Consider the following 21,282-nt stretch of genomic DNA (forward strand, 5'->3'; position numbering starts at 1 on the left):
GAGAGGATGGAAACTGTGACTTGTCAGTCACCCCCCATATAGCATTCACATCAAACCGAAAATTACATATTTTATGCACCGTTTTTTGCAGATTAATCACAATTTTACATCAGTGATTTTTGGTGCCGCTGGTGTTTTCCTGTGTACACTTTCATGTATAGATAGACTGCAGTGAAGAGCACAGCACTTAACCCATTTATCCCCGAGGACAATTCTACAGATGTCTTTTTTTGTTTTCTGAAAAACCTCATGTTTCTATGTGTGTCAGTCGTTCTCAAACATTTTCATCTCATGGACACCCAAAAATATGTAATATCATGTAATTGGCCGCCGACCCCCATCTGAAAATATGTTGTTCCAGGAACCCTCTCAGAAGCAAAGATTTGAGTTAAAAACGTTGGCTCTGAAAGAATATATATTCAAAGATCTGTGCCACATTTTCACGATTTTTCAAAAATAGCAGACCTACAAGCTATGAACTTGTGGATCTGCTATTTGTCAATAGCTAAAGCATAAAATAATGGTTCCCGCCCAGAATGGGTTAATGTGCGTGCTTTGGTTATTCACGGCACGCGTTGAGGTTTACACCGTACGTACAGTATGCATGTTCACTCAACCGCACATTATGCCCCCTGCGTTCCAGTAAATGTCGTGGGATGCAACTTGGATGTGATCTGTTTAACAAGATAATGCAAACCACAGCCTGTCCACCGTATAGGCTACTACGTGCTTTGGCATTTTACTGTTTCTCCGCAGAGGGCGATTAAAAATGACATTACAAAGGTGAATCTTTTTTTAAACTATCCAGAATGTGTGTGTGTGTGTGTGTGTGTGTGTGTGTGTGTGTGTGTGTGTGTGTGTGTGTGTGTGTGTGTGTGTGTGCATGCGCATGTGTGCGCACGTTTGTGTGTGCAAAGTGTGCGTGCGTTTGTGTGTGCATGTGTGCGTGCGTATACTTCTGCGTACTTCTGCCAATGTGTACTTCTGCAGAATTTGGGTATTTGTACCGCATGTGGGTGACAGATCGGTGCTGTTGCGGTGTCGTCCGACACCTCTCTGGGACCGTGTGGCTGATGGATGGCGGTGACATGAACCATCCCGTCCCGATCACCCTCTGGACCGTCCCGGTACCAGACAGCACCTGGACAGGCCGGGACCTGTTCGCTCTCCTGGTCAGCTGTGGCTCCAGGGGGTGGCAGAGATCCAGGAGAACTGGCCTCGGTACCGTGAACCTGCTGATGATCATCCTCTCCTCTCCTCATCTCTCTCCTCATCTCTCTCTCTCTCTCTCTCTCTCTCTCGCTCTCTCTCTCTCTCTCTCGGCACCATTAAGCCAAGAGTTCCAATAACTGCAAGCACACCATTGTTGCCGGTTTTTGACAGCGTACCCTTGGGTCCTGCATATAGCGTCATTAATCATGTTGCACAACCTGGTTATAATTAGTAGCTGATTATGTTTTTTTTTGTTTTTTTTACACTGAAACATTTTAGTTAGTTAGTGCGGACCACATACGAAATAAGGCATTCTAAGGGTAACCAGAGAGCTCGCCGGGATTTACGATTTAATGCATTTTAGTTACACTTTATTTAAATTGCATTAGAGAGAGAGAGAGAGAGAGAGAGAGAGAGAGAGAGAGAGAGAGGAGTTTAGAATTGACACTAGAATGAAGTAGGAATGCTAAAGTTTAAACACCAATGTACCGAAACAATGTCATTCATTACTAAACAATATCCTGAAATATCATTGCTACTATCATTGGTATTTATATTATTTATACATACTTCATCATTATCTGGCTGACCATTTAATTGCACAAAATAATTTGATCACGTTGGAAATGAACTATAACATCTGTGGGTTTGACTATACTACACTGATGAAGGCAGCAAGTTAGCATAACGACGAAGACATTGATAAAGACTTTTCACTACGGCGACTTGGTAAACTGGCGTGTTCTCCGGTATCTATTCTTAAGAAATATATATATATATCCCACGATTCTGTAACCCATTTTTCACCCCTGTGTCAATTATCTAATGTGATCCTGGGCTCTACACACCCTCCACCAACCTAGTCCCCATACATGGGGGACAAGGGGAGAGCAACGGACTTGAACTCATGCTTCCTTCATGTCTGAGTGTCCAAGTTGCTCCTTTACACCTGACAGGGGGAAGTGTCGTGGAAATGTAGAGATAAACATTTAATAATACTCCAAGTTACAGTTTGGTGCTGTGCCCTGTGCTGCTTGTTTTATGACGTCACTGTCCCATGTGGTGAATGCCTTGTGGCTATATGTTGGGGGGTTGTTTGTGTGGGAGAGAGCTATAAAAGGATGTCGTGTCTTGTCACTCTGGGAGCCAGACTGGGGTTTCCATGCACAGGTTGTGTAAGTCTGTCTTCTTACTCGAGTAAATCCTTATACTCTATAACTCTGAATTCTTGCATGGCCTCATTATTCATTATTGTGATTTGTCTTTTGAGCATATGTCCCACAGATTCCACTACAGAAGTTTCCCTGGTTGGACGTAGCGCGTGGAAGGAATACGTTATTCCGACCAGTTCCTTTCCCCTCCATCAGGCGCCCCGGCTGGCCAGGGGGACACCTATAGGGGACACGCGGAGAACATGCAAACTCCACACAGCCCCGGTATCTATTCTAAGCACCATTCCCACATGTTAATACATTCATGTTGACCGAGGCTCCATCCCTTTCCCCCTCTAAACCAAATCCCTTCGCTGAAGGTCTCAGATCAGACACTGTGAGCTCCTAGATCTGTTCGCCGAAGAAGTTTGCCTATAGTGTGACATGCAGAATATATATAGGGACTCTACGGTTCACGTGGTCGAGACCACAAGAGATTTGTTTGTACCCAACAGACAAATTAAGGTAGCATCACACTGCATGTGTTCAGGCGTTCGAACAAAAGGGTTAGCACTTCAGGATAGAATGGGAATGGTGAATGAGGCCCACTTTGTTGACCTTATTCTGAGTAATAGTAGCCGCTGTGCACCATGTTATACTGATGAATGGCTCTGCGATGCCATGTTTCTCAATTACAGAGCTCCAAATAAGTTAAATAAGTTATTTCAACTCTCTAAAGCTGTGTGTGTGCGTGCGTGCGTGCGTGCGTGCGTGCGTGCGTGCGTGCGCGGCACATTCCATTATCTGAGATTATTACTACTGACCACATCAGCCGAATTAATGAACCATTTTATCTTTATTATGTTTCCCGCTCTGCTCGTGAACTCGGATGTCAGGGACAAAGAGGGACACAGCCAGCGACACAATAGGCCTCCTCAGACGAGTTATGGCCACTGAGTCACAACAGAAAACAGATTTAATTCGAGGTCTGGCATCAAACCTTGTCCACTCCGCCGCAGGTAATGGTCGGGGAGGCACCGCGTGAGTTATCGCACTGTTGTTAGGAAGTTAGTTTATATACCGTATAAACCGCCAGACTCCACGTTAGGGGGAGCTGTGGAGAGTCTGGCTTATAGGTGAGACCAAGGAAGCTCTTAGAAGGAAGTGAAGTGGTCACGTGACTGGGCTGCACCATGACACTTTCATGGACACTTTCATGGGAGCCAAAACTACACTCGGAAGTTTGGCAGAATGCACTGGAGTCAATGAGAGCTCAGTGACCAGCTCATGAACACTGGAGTCAATGAGAGCTCAGTGACCAGCTCATGAACACTGGAGTCAATGAGAGCTCAGTGACCAGCTCATGAACACTGGAGTCAATGAGAGCTCAGTGACCAGCTCATGAACACTGGAGTCAATGAGAGCTCAGTGACCAGCTCATGACCAAACATTATTTATGAACAATTGAGACCTTTTGTAAAGTAATCACTTCTGGAAAATAACAGAAGACATGTAACACATTATTGTCTGCTGTGTTGTTATTCGATTTGTACACTGTGTCATTTTCATAGGTATGGTATCTAAAGAGCACAAAGTACCTTTCTGAAAGTACAAAGTATCGCGAGACTTCCCACCGTTTCCTGTCTGGCAGCCAAATCTCGCGATACTTCGGAGCCAGAAACGATACCTGCTGCTGTTTAGATCCTCAGATAAAATTATATAATGTGCACTCTGTGCACATCGAAAAGTAAGTGATTAGAAAACAACCTGTTATTTTCAAGAAGTGATTACTTTACAAAAGGTCTCCATAGTTCATGAATAATGTTTGTTATTCGGCTAGCCGGCTCCATTCACTGCCATGTATTCATTGCACTTCCGGTGTGAGTTTGGCTCCCATGAAAGTGTCCATGAATGTGTCCATGAAAGTTACTACTTTCCATTCGTTCAATATTTTCAAAACAACACAAAGAGGTTATTCAATAGCAAAGATTTATGCCAAAAAAGTTGTATGACAGCAACAATATATTATATAATATTCTTTGTAAACATTGCCACAAGCTGTAGCTGTAGGGGTAAAGGGTTATTTTAGTTTGATTCAGTTTTCTCCTGTGTTGTTTCGTCTAGGTGGGTAGGTTGAAGGTTTAGACTTGTCTCTTGTTTGCTTTTGTATAGGAACTTCAGGTTAGGTATTTCGTCTATATTTTATGAATTGTGAAACCTTAATTCACCTTGAAGTCAATCTCATGTGCACATTTAATCTCAAACTGCTGCTATACTGAAGTTAATACACAATTTCAGTTTTATTCAGTTGTCGTTCTTCCATATAATATAATATAGACAGCACATCGTACAGTCATACATGGGCACCGTTTCCATCAAGGGATTGCAATGCAACACATTGTGAGCTTGTAGATCTGCTATTTTTGCATGTTGTCGCCCAAATAAGTAGATTGGGCTTAAGTAGTTAAGGAGATGTCCCTCCCTCCCCCCATTCTTTCTTTCTTTCTTTCTTTCTTTCTTTCTTTCTTTCTTTCTTTCTTTCTTTCTTTCTTTCTTTCTTTCTTTCTTTCTTTCTTTCTTTCTATGACAAATCACAAGACACTTGCATCATCTCCCAGTGGCGCACAGTAACAGTAACAAAGGGCTCGGAGGACAGAAGGAGAATTCTCACATAATAACCTTTTGCTGTCCTCGTTGTCGACAAACTGCTTTATCCATCCCTCTTTACCTCTAAGCCCCCCAACGCACCGCCATCTCCTTTTCAGCAGCGTGGATTTCATCAGCGCGTTTTGTGTGTGGGGGGGGGGAACAAGATGCGAATCTCAAGCATGGCCAACTTTGTTTGCAATCCCTTTTCAAATGGTCGGGTCAGAAGCCAAAGCAAACATCATGCTGGAACACCGCGGTCCTGCGGGTTACGTGGGCCGAGCGCTGGCCAGGTTCATTGGCTCGGGTGAATCTGCTGGAAGGTCTGATGGATCGGGGCCTTCTTCGTGAACGGAGCTCCTTTCATAGTCCCCATGTTGCCTGAACTGTGTGATCTCCTCTCGATCTGCCTCTGATGTGAGGGAGGCGTCGTGCGGAGATGATGCTACAGATCAAATCAAGTCCAACGACGGCTGCGGAGATTCGCCTCACTGGAGAGACATTTTAAAAGATAAAGACCTGTTTTTTTTTCTCCCCATGCCCTCTGCTTGAAATGTCTGTAATTTATTTAGCAGGCAATTACCTCCCGTGAACACAAGACACGGCTTCCATTAGACCCGTGGTTCTCAAAGTGGGATCCTTGAGCGGGCTACAGGAGGTCCCCGTCAAAATGACACTTAAATTACATGATTTGATTATTTTATTTTATTCAAAGATAGCTCTACAAACTTGTAGAGCTATCTTTGAATAAAATAATCAATGGGTCGAGATCAGATGCTATACAATATGTGACCAATTTTGACTGCCATTGGATTATTTTTTAATTTAAAAAAAATTGTCATATGAAAGCAGGGAATCATAGCTTCATCATAGCTACATATTGGTTGTTCAGTTTGACCCTCCAGTTTTGGAGATATGGCTTATAGAGTAATGTCTGGCAGAGAAACAGCGAGTTGAGAAAACAGGCTTGAAAGGTTCACTTCTGTGGACTCTAACATTACACCTAGCTACATGTTTAAGCATTTATGTCATATTTACATGTCTTCTGTGGACTTTAACATTACACCTAGCTACATGTTTAAGCATTTATTTCATATTGACATGTCTTCTGTGGTCTCAGACTCTAACATTACACCTATAGCTACATGTTTAAGCATTTATTTCATATTTACATTGTCTTCTGTGGACTCTAACATTACACCTAGCTACATGTTTAAGCATTTATTTCATATTTACATTGTCTTCTGTGGACTCTAACATTAGTGGAATTTGCGCGATGGCATGCAGTCTCTCAGACAAATCTGGTCAATTATGTTGTGCAGTTGTAGAGCTGTTGACAAAATGTTGACAAAATCATCTCTTATATGGGCATAGTTGTTCAAGTTACTTTTAAAAAGTAACTAGTTATAGTTGTAGTTACTGCTTTGAAAAAGTAACTAATTACTTTACTAGTTACTAAATTATAAAAGTAACTACTTTACTTTAAAAAAATATTACGTTAAAGCTGCAAGAACTGGGAGCAGAGCTAAGTGACTATAGCTACTGATTGACAAGGATTTTCAACTGAGTCCAGTAAGTTGTCTCATGAGTCACTCCACACGACAAAACCGACAAACCACAAAAAATAGGAACTATCAAATGTGTCCCAGCTGCCATTGGACTTTTTGTCATTTGAGTTGTTTCATGTCAAATGAAAGCAGGGAATCATAGCTTCAAATTGACATATTGGTTGTTCAGTTTGATTGTTTATAGAGCAATGTCTTGCAGAGGAAACAGCGATTTGAGAAAACAGCCGCAAACTACCGCAAAATGTAAACGCGTTATTCGCAACTCTGCTTTATAGTCTGGCACAAATATAGCCTACGTGAAAATGTTTGAAGACCCATTGCCGTAAACAGCACAATCTCTTGACAAAATGTATCAGGTGAAAAATGCAAAAATCATGCAAAAAGTCCATGCAAATATTCGGCGCAATGCATTTTTTAACTTCAATCTTTGTTCATGCAGGCTGCACAGGCACACACCACGTGCACACACACACACACACACACACACACACACACACACACACACACACACGCACACACACACACACACACACACACACACACACGCACACACACACACACACACACACAGGCACTGGCACACACATACACTGCAGACAAATATTATGGTTCTCTGTAGATCCATCAGGCAAACCTTTTGCGCCTCACAGTCGGTGGCATGAATACAAATGTGGGCTCGGTTTAAAGAGGAAGCGCTCGATACGCTGACCTCAGATGTGTCATTATCTCTGCCCTGGCCAATCAGACGTGGCGACGCCGTCACCGGGAAGTAGATCCATAATTAATGACGGGGACACTATGCCGGAGCACAGGCAGCCCATCAGCGGTGTAGTAGTTTTTTCAAAGAGCCCCCTTAACCCATTCTGGGCGGGAACCCCTTTTGGTGTTAGCATTATGTTACGCTTTAGCTATTGAAAAATAGCAGATCTACAAGCTCATACGAGCATGTAGGTCTGCTAATTTTGAAAAAAATCAAAGAACCACTGACATAGCTTCTTCAGAAAACTGTCAGGATGTAGAAGACATTTTTAGAATCTGATCTCAGGTCAGAATGAAAACTGTCAGGATGCAGAAGACATTTGTAGAATCTGATCTCAGGTCAGAATGGAAAACTGTCAGGATGTAGAAGACATTTTTAGAATCTGATCTCAGGTCAGAATGGCTTAATGAAGACACTGAATGGAGTTTGTCCGTGAACAGGCCTCCCAACGTGCCGGGTCCGTTATGCCGTTCCGTTATGCCTAGATGCGCGTCCCTCGATTTGATTGAATTCTCAGGCCTTTATTTGAGGTGGTGAGTGAGTGGCGCCCCATCGGTCACCGCCCCCTTTCCCCCATCATCACGCATCTATAGATCGCCACGGATCAAATAAATTGCTCGCCGGGCGCTTTCATTTTGTCCCCCATGTGAACTTAACCCATTTAGACCTGGGAACGATTCTGCAAATGTCGTCTATAAATCCTGACTGTTTTCTTGAAAAAGCTATACGTTTTTCTATGTCAGTCGTTCTCAAACACTTTCATGTCACTTTTCACGATTCTTCAAAAATAGCAGACCCACAAGCTCGTAGTGTGCCACTATGAGCTTGTAGATCTGCTATTTTTCAACAGCTAAAGCATAGCATAATGCATAATGCATAATAAACACCAAAACGGGTTAATTAACTCATCTGTGTGCCCCATATCTCACCAAGCATCCCCCCCCCCCCCCCCCCCCTCTTTGTATTTCCTCGCCTGGCCTCCAAAGCAAAAGGAGCAGAAATCACACATTACTTTTCTCTCTCTCTTTGGCTCTCTCTCTGGGTGGACCGGCCCGTTCTCTCTGGGTGGACCGGCCTGTTCTCTCTCTGGGTGGACCGGCCCGTTCTCTCTGGGTGGACCGGCCCGTTCTCTCTCTGGGTGGACCGGCCCGTTATCTCTCTGGGTGGACCGGCCTGTTCTCTCTCTGGGTGGACCGGCCCGTTCTCTCTCTGGGTGGACCGGCCCGTTCTCTCTCTGGGTGGACCGGCCCGTTCTCTCTCTGGGTGGACCGGCCCGTTCTCTCTCTGGGTGGACCGGCCTGTTCTCTCTCTGGGTGGACCGGCCCGTTCTCTCTCTGGGTGGACCGGCCCGTTCTCTCTCTGGGTGGACCGGCCTGTTCTCTCTCTGGGTGGACCGGCCCGTTCTCTCTCTGGGTGGACCGGCCTGTTCTCTCTCTGGGTGGACCGGCCCGTTCTCTCTCTGGGTGGACCGGCCCGTTCTGTAGAGCGGTGGTTCTCTCTCTGGGTGGACCTCCCGGGTTCTGTAGTGCGTTGGCTCTCTCTCTGGGTGGACCGCCCGGGTTCTGTAGTGCGTTGGCTCTCTCTCTGGGTGGACCTCCCGGGTTCTGTAGTGCGTTGGCTCTCTCTCTGGGTGGACCGCCCGGGTTCTGTAGTGCGTTGGCTCTCTCTCTGGGTGGACCGCCCGGGTTCTGTAGTGCGTTGGCTCTCTCTCTGGGTGGACCACCCGGGTTCTGTAGTGCGTTGGCTCTCTCTGGGTGGACCGCCCGGGTTCTGTAGTGCGTTGGCTCTCTCTCTGGGTGGACCGCCCGGGTTCTGTAGTGCGTTGGCTCTCTCTCTGGGTGGACCACCCGGGTTCTGTAGTGCGTTGGCTCTCTCTCTATGGGTGGACCACCCGGGTTCTGTAGTGCGTTGGCTCTCTCTGGGTGGACCGCCCGGGTTCTGTAGTGCGTTGGCTCTCTCTCTGGGTGGACCGCCCGGGTTCTGTAGTGCGTTGGCTCTCTCTCTGGGTGGACCGCCCGGGTTCTGTAGTGCGTTGGCTTCAGCCTGGAGTGGAATGCAGGCTTCCAACCAAACCACAAAAACAAAAAAAAAAGAATGTGAAAAAAGCGTAGCGGGGAAGCCGTGTCAGTGTCAACATGACAAAGCTGCAGACATGCAGACTTAAAGGAATCCAGGTTCTTAACCAGGAGGATGTTTGCTAAAAGCAAAAGCCTGTGGAGTTTCTGCTCCATTATTATGAGGTTATGGGTTCATTCCAGCATAAGGCTTTTATAGAATTGGAGGTTTTTCTTTTGTTTGTTTTTTCATCCACATCACGGACCTCTTTGGACTGGATGCCTTTATGTGAACCACACCGTTTAGTTCTGAAAGGAACGCGTTCTCTGCTCTGTGATGTACAAGTCGTGACATCTCCGGCTGCTTTGTAGGCGGATCGAACAGAAGGTCGGCGCGGTGCGATCTGTCTCCCGCTCCCTCCGGTCAGACAACCATCTACCTTGACAGGCAAAGCTGTGAGGCTTTTATGTTGACCTATGAAAAGGAAGCCTTTCATGATGAATCATTTAAGGGGTGCGCTTGAGAATTACAGCAGGAATCATAACGACAACCACTCCAGTTCCACGTAGAAGGTGAAACAAACACGGATGAAAATGTTTGTCGGATTTTGTTCTGAAAGGACGGTGTGGAGGGAGGGAGGAATGACTTGGAATGCAAAACAAATCAAGACGAAACAAAAGAAATGCATACGTGCTTTTGCAGTGTCTTAGAGGGCATGTCATGCCTGTACTGTGACGCTGTCGCCGTTCTTGAAGCAAAATGATTTTGACCTCTTCATTTGGTAACTTCCGACTTCTCTCTCTCTCTCTCTCTCTCTCTCTCTCTGTCTTTTACTGTCGCAGCAGCCCAAGTGACAGCTGTGCAGATTTGGCTCGACAGTTTGTTTCTGCAGTGTATAGCTTTAGTTCCCCCGGATTTGCAGGAACTGTAAAACAGACCCTAAAGCCTGAGTTATACTCGCACCCTGCACCACCCTGCACCACCCTGCACCACCCTGCACCCAGGGCTGGACTGGCCACCGGGCATACCGGGCATTTTCCCGGTGGGCCGCGACCGTAGATTAAAAAAGAAAAAACTTTTTTCTTTTTCTTTTTTTTGACAGGCAGGCAGGCCAATAGGTGGCAGGCCACCAGGAAAGGTCCGGGCGTGCTGCCATTCTGCCATCATGATAATTTCACTGTACCTGTATCAGTGAGTGACAAATAAACCCTCTACAAAGGGTTGTATAGTTAGTTGTCTGTTGGTTTGTATCATTTATGTTGTTCTGTAAAAGTGGTGGTATTATTAGGGCTTGTTTGTTTGTGTGTGCCTCGACGGAGTGGGCGTTAGAGTTTCTGCTATCTGCGCGCTGTTTGTGGTGGGCCGGTCTGGGCCAAATTCACGCGAAAATGCCCGGGCCGAATTTTTGTCCCAGTCCAGCCCTGCCTGCACCCTGCACCACCCTGCACCACGGCCTGTTCTAGTGTTCTGACATCACTATGTTGTTCTTACATGCAGTTGTTCTTATTACGTCATATGCAGACGAGCAAATCGGCTAAACAATCACATACATTCAGTTGTCATCTTACATGCACATGGTGAACAGATTTGATCCGCCTCATACTGTACAACATTTGTCCCTACACATCTCCTCCTACTACAACGTTTGTCCCTACACATCTCCTCCTACTACAACATTTGTCCCTACACATCTCCTCCTACTACAACGTTTGTCCCTACACATCTCCTCCTACTGTATATACAGCGTTGGTCCCTACACGTCCCTTATTTGCCATTGACAATGAAAGGAGAAATTGGGTCATAATGTGATGGACATATATTATATGTCCATCACATTTGACGTAAATTTGTGGCAATATACAAACATTGAATGCCATTGACAACGAAGGGAAAATGTACGTCATATGTAGACGAGCAAATCGGCTATAAGCAATCACATGTACTGCTTTTGTCCCCACACGTCTCATATTTGCGATTCATACAAGTTTTCGACTTCATCAAAAGGCCAAAATCCTCCTAACTCCACTTGGGCTGGATATGGCTAAAATGGCGCTAACTCATGCATGCATGCAAGTATCTGACAATATTTAGTTGTGGTTTCTTCACGACAGCAGATAAGTAGAATATGTGGAGGCTAAGATAAGATAAGATAAGTAGAATATGTGGAGGCTAAGATAAGATAAGTATAAGATAAGATAAGTAGAATATGTGGAGGCTAAGATAAGATAAGTATAAGATAAGATAAGTAGAATATGTGGAGGCTAAGATAAGATAAGTATAAGATAAGATAAGTAGAATATGTGGAGGCTAAGATAAGATAAGTATAAGATAAGATAAGTAGAATATGTGGAGGCTAAGATAAGATAAGTATAAGATAAGATAAGTAGAATATGTGGAGGCTATCTTGTATCTGATAGGGGCTTCCATTCAGGAGCCATGGCGAAAAACAAAACAAAAACAACATGGCCTTTATACACATATACAGTACCATAAATATGTAAGAGTGAGATTCTATGAATCACAGTGAGATAGTTTGTTGACAGGCAAGCAGGCAGGCAGACAGACAGACAGACAGACAGACAGACAGACAGAACAAACTTTCTTGGCATGAGAATAAATGACATCAGTGACTCTCCATCTTCCTTCACAGTGTATTGTTTACAAGGCTCATAGTTCACATAGGAAACTAAAAGTTGTTTTTTCTCCCTCACTTTTTTGTTTTTACCTCTACTTTCCCTGCATGGAACAACTATATATTCACTCAATGGTTCAGTGCCAAGTAAAATCTCACAACTTCACACTACCACTGCACTGTTACTCCCAAGCTGTCCTCTCTGGAATGAGAAATAGTCATCTGAGATGTACAGTACAATGATGTTTTTTTTTGTCCTGATTTCCAAGAGCTTTAGATATTTGCATTGCATTACAGCCTAAAGGTGAATCACACATTTGGGGGCAAATTCTGAACTTATACAAACACAATGCATGTTCATTCTGTCTATGACTGTGACACCGGTGAGGGACAAACGGAATTGTTTGCAAATTAAGCCTGATTTCCGAGTTGATGAGAGAAGATTGATTTCCTAAGTGAAGAGGTAGCCTTTTTGGATCAAGTAATCGGGGGTCCATTTGGTTGATTGGTTCAACAGCCTCTCCCAGACTCCCACCGTCTGGACCGGTTCAGTCTGATGACTCACGAATAGATTGGAAAAGCTTGTATTTGTGACTCGATCCCTCTAGTCCTCCGCTCATTTGCCTGCCATGTGTTTAGTTTGTTCTTTATTAGTTGTTCTGTTCAATCTGCCGTAAGTGATGCCTTAGATATGTTTGGTTTTTGTTTATTGCCCAGTTCTTTAAGTTAAAGCCTTTAGCCTGTGTAGTCATTTACCTTAAAAGCCTCAGTTCATAATCATTGTTATTCTTATAAATCTGTAAACTATTATTTGCTAATATGAAGCCCGGTTCCTACTCCACCATGTAGGGGTGCATGCCAGGTATTTTCTTTTCTCTAATTTATTGTACTTTTGGTTAGTTAGGTTAGTTAGGGATTTAGAATTGTATTTTTGTTTAACTCTCTGTTTAATTGGGCCTTTAGTTATAGGGGTAAACCTTTTTCTAGTTAGAGCCGTTTTTCTTAGAATAGAACCTGCACCTTGAAGCCAATATACTATACAGTTGTGAACCAAAGAACAAGGAAATGTAAAACTTTGTCTCTGCTAAACGACAAAAAAGAGCTACAACAATAAACTAAAGTTATTTTTCAACCCAGTCTCCTCTCCTTGCACATTATGTTGTATTCCTTCACCCTAGATGAAGGTGCATAACATAGTGTGAATATCATATTTCTGGTGTATCGCGTTGTTCATGCTCTGCTACAGTTATATTATTACTCCCTGCTCAGAGCAATTAGAAGAACGAGAAGTGCAAGAAGATATATTACAAAACCAAGGGTGGACTCTGGGAGCAAACTTTGAGGTTGGATGTGGATTGTAATTGTGGACACATTAGCTACAGATTGAGGTTATAATATTATGGCTGCAGAAAGATTTCTGTTAAAAGGTTAAAGCAGTTTATTCTGATAGTAATCATTGCTATAGCAATGATTATATGGGAAACTGGCGGCCCGGGGGCCACATGCGGGCCCCCACCTTCACCCTCAGGTTAATATTAGAATATTGATATATTATTGATTTCTGCTGTTATAATTCCAAACATGCAAACATGACCCACTTGAATTACTTCTTGAATGACTATAGTACAATGTTAGTGTCTTTTTTTTTAATGTCCAATGCAGTGTATTTGTATTTAGTTCATAAAGTTAACATAAGTATAACTAAATGCAGGATTCCAATAAATAAAAAGCAAAACAGTATTCAGGATTCCAATTCTTATATAGCAAAAAAATTGCTGATCTACAAGCTCAAAATGTGTCGCAGTGCGACTCGCTTTGAGCTTGTAGATCAGCTATTTTTTTTTGCTGATATCACCTCTATTTCACCTCTGGAATATCACCTCTGGAGTGAGTGTGGAACTATAGTGGCCCGCTCGACCGTCCAAAGCCTGGTTTGAACCGGTCTGGAGCGGAGCTATTTAACACTTATTTTAACTGTGTGTGTGCCGCGTGCGTGTGCGTGTGTGTGTGTGCGCGCGTGCATGCATGCGTGCGTGCGTGCGACCTTGTCACCATGAATGAATGCTTATACTTCCATTCGGTTAAATGTATACCCTCATCAGAGTTAATTTAACACGCGCGAATGCACAGTGTCTAATAAATATACTTCATGCTAACTAATAGGCAATTTACCTTTCAGCTGCATGGCACTGCACAGTTACTATACTAACAATTTGAATAATAATAATAAGGTGATTACCATGCAGTGTCACAATAGCCTTATGAGACTTTTTGTGCCCCGAGTCTTTGGCTTCCTCTATAGTGATAGTCTATGACGGTACAGAACAGAAACGCCATTCAGCCCCCCCCCCCGGCCCCCACCCTTTGATTCATGGTTTCAATTAGCCGCGCACAATGTCATCACGTCCTTCTGACACGTATAAACACAGGCTCACAGTGTTCCAAACTTCTTCAAATGGGGCTTCATGAATAGCGTGTTGATTTACATTTAAATTGAAACGACACACCGCCTGAACAGTGTTTTTGAAACTCGCATGACGGCTGGTCGTCTGAATGCCTAGCAAAAAGAAAGAAAAAAACGGTGTAACCGCCACGCTAGGAAGAAAGGTGACATTTACAGGGTATACATGCTATCTGGATAATGAGCGCCAGCCTGCGATAGCGACCTTGGATTTACATGCATTTTGTTCTGCGTTCTGCTGCGCTGTGATCAGATGTGAGTTGTTGTGTTGTGTTATATTGCACACTGTGTTTAAACTAAAGATGTTGAGGGGGCAAGCGCCAATAGTAAGAGAAATCTATGAAAATCTGGGAACTAAATCGTTACCAAGAAATGTCTTCACCAATGTGTTTCTAAATGTGTCTAATAACATGTACTAAAAGTTTGAAATGCAACTCCTGTGGGAAATTGAGTTATTAGCATAATGTGTGACCATGCCCATATAATCATATATAAGGCCAAAAAGTCAACATGTCGTCATTCTTTAAGTAGCATGTGACATATGAAACTAGGGGTTTTTCATGATTCTGAATCCATTCCAAGCATTAGTTTTGCACAATAAATTCTCCTTGGGCTAAATTAGGCCATATCCACTTGACCAAATGTGCTGACCTCATCACGTTTGTGATGACGGCTATGGCCGTTTTCCTCCCAAGGAGTGTTTTTTGTGCAAAACTAATGCTTGGAATGGATTCAGAATCATGTAAACCCCCCTAGTTTCATATGTCACATGCTACTTAAAGAATTATGACATTTGGCCTTTTTTTCCTTTATATAGGATGTTATGGGTATATGGTCACATATTATGCTAAATAACTCAATTTCCCCCGGGAGTTGAATTTCAAACTTTTAGTACATGTTATTAGACACCTTTAGAAACACATTGGTGAAGACATTTCTTGGTAACAATTTAGTTCCCAGATTGGTCAAATACCTGATAAAATGCCTTAACTACAAACTCACCTTTATGTGTTTATTATCAGTATATGTATCCCATAACCTTCCATGCAAAATACTTCAAAATGGTGGCACCAAAATCAGTATAGGTTCCGGTCAATCCACAATCTGTTTATTACATTATTATAATAATCTTTAAAAGGATATTTGTCTTCACAGTCTGTTCAACACCCACATCAAGAACAACACATACAGTAAAATAAATCATTATGAGGTTAGAAAAGCGATACAGAGCTGGATGATCAGTGTCATTTCATATTGAAAGTGCTAACCGTGTGATGGCCTTAATGTTCATATCAGAAAATGTGGGTGTAGGGAGTCCGATGATCTTGGAAGCAATACGGGTAATACTGAAAAGTTTGTTTCTGTTAGGCATGGACAGTATGGTGTAGAAACATGTTTCTGTTAGACATGCATTGCGACATGGGGCACGGTGGCACAGTTGGTAGTGCTGTCGCCTCACAGCTCGAAGGTCCTGGGTTCGATTCCCGCTCGGGGAGCTGTGGGCGCTGGCGGCGTGTTTCCTCCTCCACGTCATCAGTGCCCATACCCGAAGGCGGGGTTGGTGAAAGGGCCTTTCTGTGTGGAGTTTGCATGTTTTCCCTGTGTCCCCTAGGGTAGGTACCCTCACAAAAGGGTGTGTAGAGCCCAGGATCACATTAGATAATTGACACAGGGGTGAAAAATGGGTTACAAAATTGTGGGATACATTTTTTTTTTTTTTTTAAGACATGCATTGCGATTCATTTCCTTGGCCACTCGTCGTGCTGAAAGGGGGAGGGACTGCGACGCTCTATGGTGCAAAGTGGTCACTCCAATGGGCGTGCACGCTCCAGGGAGCAAAGAATGTGCTAAGCAAGCTTTGGTGACAATCCACCCATTCCACTTCCACATGTGGTGAGGGTCAGCAGACACTGACGACCTCTCGCCACATGTGAACAGAAAATGTAAAACAGATGCTAATGTGAGGCGTAGCAGTGCTAGTCCTGATCTGCAGGTGGTCAGCAACTGGAGCGCAGAGCCTTTACATTATTTATGGACGGTGCTGCTATAGGTGACTTCCATGCTGGGCATACATACATACAGTATCGGCAATGCTTTCATCCATATATAGCTAGATTGTGGAAGTATAATAGGCATTGCGTGTTGCTCTGATTGCTTGTATTTTATATTGTTTTTAACGTCTATCTGGATTTTTTGCTTTTCATTTTAATTTCACATCTCATTTTATTGTATGCAATGTGAGAGTTCATTTATCTCATGGTGAACAATGTCTCTCTCTCTCTCTCTCTCTCTCTCTCTGTCTCTCTCTCTCTCTCTCTGCAGTACATGCAGTGGGGAATTGGATCTCATACATAATATGTAAATGCAATCCGTACAGCCTGTCCATATTTGAAAGTGTATTAGACAGAATTCCACCCACAAGGGAGAAACAGCTGGACCTTTGTGCAATGCATCTGTATTTTATTTTATTTTTTTAACATTTCAACACGACTGCTTTCAGGTATCTATCAAGAATTGATAGCTTTGAACCCCCTTTTGGTGTTAGCATTACGTTATGCTTTAGCTATTGAAAAATAGCAGATCTACAAGCTCATAGCGCGCAGTGCGCGCCACCGAGTGGTGCGCTACGAGCTTGTAGGTCTGCTATTTTTTTGAAAAATCGAAGAAGAACGACTGACATAGAAACATAGCTAGGTCCTGTTATTTATTTGCCTTGCTCATCATCAAATAAACTATTTAATTTTTCACCAAAGACGGAGTGCCTTGGATTATTTTCTTTTCAAGTCTGCAATTCACATTTTGACAAGCAGTACTACTTGGAGGAAGGATACCTTTTGTCTATATAGAAACATAGCTTTTTCAGAAAACTGTCAGGATGTAGAGAAGACATTTTTAGAATCCGATCTCAGGTCAGGATGGGTTAAGTCTTGTTTTCACCTGAGTTAGGTTGAGCGGCCTCGGTTTGGCTTTGTCTCACAAACAGCTCTGAGGTAGGAGTGGGAGAGGAAGCGTGCGGAGTGGGTGGGCGCCGCCGCCAGGCACACAGAGACTCCACAGATGTGTGGAAAGGAAAGGTGCAACAGAGGTAATATCTTTCCGTTAATGAAGATTGTGACTCACTCATTGTGCCCCCCGGCCATCTTTTCCTGTGTCTGACGTTTTGACGGGGCCACCAACTGGATGTGACTCATCCTACCTGGACAGCTATAGGCTGGTGTCGGTGTGCGTGACTTGGTCACCGCAGTGTTGTTGTCGTCGACTACAACTAAGACGAAAAATGTCCGTCAACTACCTTTTTTCACTGACTAAAACTAAATAAAAATGAATCTATGATGACTAAAACTACTGACTAAATATACTGACAATTTCGTCAACAAATAAAAACTAGACTAAAATGTTAGGAAGGGACTAGTGGACAAGAGATCCAGTTTTATGCTGGGTTGCATGCTGAAAATAGCAGATATACAATCTCACCACGCGCCGCATCGCGTTGCGACGCGTTGCGAGATTGTAGATCTGCTATTTTCAGCATGCAACCAAAGTGTAAAATATGTCATTACAACGACATCAAGGCCTGTCAAAACACATTTTAGTCGACTAAATCAACTGTAGATTTAGTCGACTAAAATCGCATGACATTTAGTCGACTAAAACTAGACTAAACACTAGAACATTCCAGGTGACTAAAATGTGACTAAAACTAAGTGAAAACGACTACGCAGTAGTTCCAAGGTCAAAGAAACGCTCACAGTTCTCCAGCCAGTCAGGCATGTGTTCTCTTTCACCCTAAGCTCCTGACGGACTGAGTGGAACGAATCTCAGAGACGTTAACAGGCATGAAAGCAGCGCGGAGTCTAATCATTGTATTGCCTGGAGGAGTCAGGCGCTATCATTTTCACTTCCCTGTCATTTTCTCATTTTGTCTGTCAAAAAAGATGTTGCTCTCGTATACCGATGCAGCCTCGTCTCATGTCTTTTGCATACTAGCTGTCAGCACTCTGGTTAACGGCCAATAATATGCAGCTGAATACCTCCACCAGAACAGCATGTTCGAGGCAGTTTCTTTTGTTTTGCTTAAAAAAAAAGATAGCCTGATGAAGGCCGCCCATAGGCCGAAACGTTGCTGTTTGTCCACTGCATTTGAAGACAGTGTGCATGCGGGAGTTTGTTCTTTTTCATTGTCGGGCACCTTATACCCTCTCCTACACACCTTCTACCCTCTCCTACACACCTTATACCCTCTCCTACACACCTTATACCCTCTCCTACACACCTTATACCCTCTCCTACACACCTTATACCCTCTCCTACACACCTTCTACCCTCTCCTATACACCTTCTACCCTCTCCTACACACCTTATACCCTCTCCTACACACCTTATACCCTCTCCTACACACCTTATACCCTCTCCTACACACCTTATACCCTCTCCTATACACACCTTATACCCTCTCCTACACACCTTATACCCTCTCCTACACACCTCATACCCTCTCCTACACACCTCATACCCTCTCCTACACACCTTATACCCTCTCCTACACACCTTCTACCCTCTCCTACACACCTTATACCCTCTCCTACACACCTTCTACCCTCTCCTACACACCTTATACCCTCTCCTATACACCTTCTACCCTCTCCTATACACCTTATACCCTCTCCTACACACCTTATACCCTCTCCTACACACCTTATACCCTCTCCTATACACCTTATACCCTCTCCTATACACCTTCTACCCTCTCCTACACACCTTATACCCTCTCCTACACACCTTCTACCCTCTCCTACACACCTTATACCCTCTCCTACACACCTTATACCCTCTCCTACACACCTTATACCCTCTCCTACACACCTTATACCCTCTCCTACACACCCTATACCCTCTCCTACACACCTTATACCCTCTCCTACACACCTTATACCCTCTCCTATGCACCTGTCGCCTGTAGGTGTGCAAAAGCCTTGCTTCTTATTGCTTAACCCATTCTGACCTGAGATCAGATTCATACGAGGTTTCCACTGGACACACACTGGTCTGATTAACCCATTCTGACCTGAGATCAGATTTTAAAAATGTCAGTCGTTCTTCGATTTTTTCAAAAATAGCAGACCTACAAGCTCGTAGCGCGTGAGCTTGTAGATCTGCTATTTTTCAATAGCTTTTTTTCTGATTCGCTGTGGCGACAGAGGACAGGGTGAGAGGGAGGCAGATGATTCGCTGTGGCGACAGAGGACAGGGTGAGAGGGAGGCAGATGATTCGCTGTGGCGACAGAGGACAGGGTGAGAGGGAGGCAGATGATTCGCTGTGGCGACAGAGGACAGGGTGAGAGGGAGGCAGATGATTCGCTGTGGCGACAGAGGACAGGGTGAGAGGGAGGCAGATGATTCGCTGTGGCGACAGAGGACAGGGTGAGAGGGAGGCAGATGATTCGCTGTGGCGACAGAGGACAGGGTGAGAGGGAGGCAGATGATTCGCTGTGGCGACAGAGGACAGGGTGAGAGGGAGGCAGATGATTCGCTGTGGCGACAGAGGACAGGGTGAGAGGGAGGCAGATGATTCGCTGTGGCGACAGAGGACAGGGTGAGAGGGAGGCAGATGATTCGCTGTGGCGACAGAGGACAGGGTGAGAGGGAGGCAGATGATTCGCTGTGGCGACAGAGGACAGGGTGAGAGGGAGGCAGATGATTCGCTGTGGCGACAGAGGACAGGGTGAGAGGGAGGCAGATGATTCGCTGTGGCGACAGAGGACAGGGTGAGAGGGAGGCAGATGATTCGCTGTGGCGACAGAGGACAGGGTGAGAGGGAGGCAGATGATTCGCTGTGGCGACAGAGGACAGGGTGAGAGGGAGGCAGATGATTCGCTGTGGCGACAGAGGACAGGGTGAGAGGGAGGCAGATGATTCGCTGTGGCGACAGAGGACAGGGTGAGAGGGAGGCAGATGATTCGCTGTGGCGACAGAGGACAGGGTGAGAGGGAGGCAGATGATTCGCTGTGGCGACCCCTGAAGGGAAATGCCGAAAAGGAAAAGACGATCCTTGTGGCTATTCAAAAATAGCAGATGTACAGGCTCGCAATGCGTCACTTCGTGCCACATTGTGAGCATTTTAACCAAATACATACATACTGTACATAGAGATACAAACGTATACCTTAGTTGGTGTTGGACAACACCGACATACATACCGAGCCAATCGCAGTACTTGCGCGCTCTGCTTGCGCAAGTAATAATTGAATGAGAGACCCCCCTCCCCCTGCAAGCATTTGGGATTGTAGGAGGTGAGGTATTGTGGAGTCGGAAACAGCGAGACAAGAAACCCAAGTTGCGTAGAGGAGTTTACTTATCTTCCACATAAATACAATACAGATACTCTGCAGTGAGAACAACAACAACAACACCGTAACCCGGAACCGGAAGCACTGAGTCCTCCATGTTTTTCCCGTGCTCTTAAAGGCACCATTACCCCTCGGGTGAATGTCTCTCACAGTCTCTCACAGCCTCTAGATGTGGGTCACCACACAGGCCCCCCCAGAATTCACCCACATAAAGGTGCACAGAACAGCATAAACACCCAAAAACAATCGCATTCCCAAAGAGAACTGTCAACGCGGTGGGGGACGGATTAACCGTCCAAAACGGCTGCGCTTCGCAGGAAGGGGATCAAGTTCAGGAGGAGGGGGCGGGGCCGGTTTTGGGGGACGCCCACGGCGCGGTGGTACGGCCACCCGAACCGGCACATCAGCCTCCAAGTGGGCAGGCTTAAGGCGGTCTATAGAAACCCGCTC

The sequence above is a fragment of the Protomyctophum parallelum genome (genome assembly GCF_964188405.1).
Source record: "Protomyctophum parallelum genome assembly, chromosome: 15".
NCBI lineage: Eukaryota > Metazoa > Chordata > Actinopteri > Myctophiformes > Myctophidae > Protomyctophum > Protomyctophum parallelum.